This window comes from Buceros rhinoceros, unplaced genomic scaffold (genome assembly GCF_000710305.1).
Source record: "Buceros rhinoceros silvestris isolate BGI_N320 unplaced genomic scaffold, ASM71030v1 scaffold27410, whole genome shotgun sequence".
Classification (NCBI taxonomy): Eukaryota; Metazoa; Chordata; class Aves; order Bucerotiformes; family Bucerotidae; genus Buceros; species Buceros rhinoceros.
In genome coordinates this window covers 7,832-9,094 of record NW_010388292.1, presented here as the reverse complement: position 1 = coordinate 9,094, position 1,263 = coordinate 7,832, and the positions used below count along the sequence as shown (strand labels likewise).

At 62.5% G+C, this 1,263-nt stretch overlaps 1 protein-coding gene across 1 annotated transcript in view; it reads left to right on the top strand.

Annotated features, from left to right (window-relative positions):
* B4GALNT4 (beta-1,4-N-acetyl-galactosaminyl transferase 4) overlaps positions 1 to 1,263 on the top strand; it is a gene marked incomplete at both ends in the record, with an annotated part of 15,623 nt that overhangs the window by 6,535 nt on the left and 7,825 nt on the right. The window lies entirely within an intron of this gene.

The following is a 1,263-nucleotide window of genomic DNA, read 5'->3' as shown; positions in this document are numbered from 1 at the left end:
CCCACTCCACACGGCCAGTCCCATCCCCTCTCCTTGGCCTTCTGTAGAAGGGCTGGCAGAGGGGGAGAGGTCCCCCGTGGGCTCAGGGGGTCCCATTGCCATGGTGAGGAGAGCCCAGACTCTGTCAGATGAGAGCAGGCGGGTCCCAGGACCCCGTCTGCCGGTGGCAGCCCAGGGGCAGTGGTGGGCGAGGTGGCCGAGGTGAGGGGGTGGGTCCCGTTTCTCTTTTTCCCCCTCAGAGACAACGTGAGTTTCAGATCTGAACTTGTCTGCCGTGGCTGGCAAAGCCCAGAGCGTCTGTGTCAGAAGCTCGGGCTGTCTCTGGGAGGGGAAGATGTTGGCTCCTTAGCAAAGGTTTCCTTTCTCTCGAGCAGTCATTAATCACTGGAGTCAAACTTGTGCCAGCAAAGCATGGGGGAGGCTGACGACACCCCTTCCTCGCCGCTCTCCTCCCGGCCGCTCCTCCCCGCCCTCCGCGCCGTCTCTCCCTCCCGATAAGATCTGCGTTTCTGCTGTGAAAAACAAATAGATGGGGGAGACGTGTTTTCGCTGGAGGGAGGGAAGCCTTTCAGATGTTCAGGATGAAGCAACATCAACAAAAAAGCAGGACCCTAATGCCTCTGCCGTGGGTATTTGAGGGCTTGTCCAGACAAAGGCTCAGAGATGCTTTTAAGAGGCAGCGTTCAGCCGTGCAGCTCTGCAGCCCCTCTGCAGTCAGCAGCACCCGTCAGGGTTCGCTCGGGCGGAAGGAGAGGAGGTGCTGCAGGGCTCCGTGCAGGTCAGCTTTGGCTCCGGTCCTTGGTGGCCTCCCTGCTCCCTTCCCGAGGTTGAAGGAGGCCTGTGGAGAAGCTGCCCCTTGCCCTGGCACCATCCCTCCCCTGCAAGGCAGGACGGTGGCCCTGCTGCCTCCCATGACCATATTGATGCTGATGATGGTGCGGGGCTAGACCTGGCCTCCCTGGCCCAGGAGGACCACAGGTGGCCCTGTGGCAGCCCTGAGAGTGACGCAGCATGAGCCCATGTCCCACCTCCCAGAGCTCTCCCCGCTCTGACCACGCAGGGGACCCTGCCCACCCCAGATCCCCTCAGGTGAAGGTGGGAGATGGGCCGGGGTCTGTGCTGGGGCAGGACCAGTCCTCTCCCTTGTTCCTCTCCTACAGGGTCAGGGCTGGGGTCAGTGCGGGCAAGTTTCTGGGAGCTGAGGACAGGGGAGGACCCATGCCAGGGTCCCAGGGGTCGGGCAGCTGCCTCCTGAACCCCTGC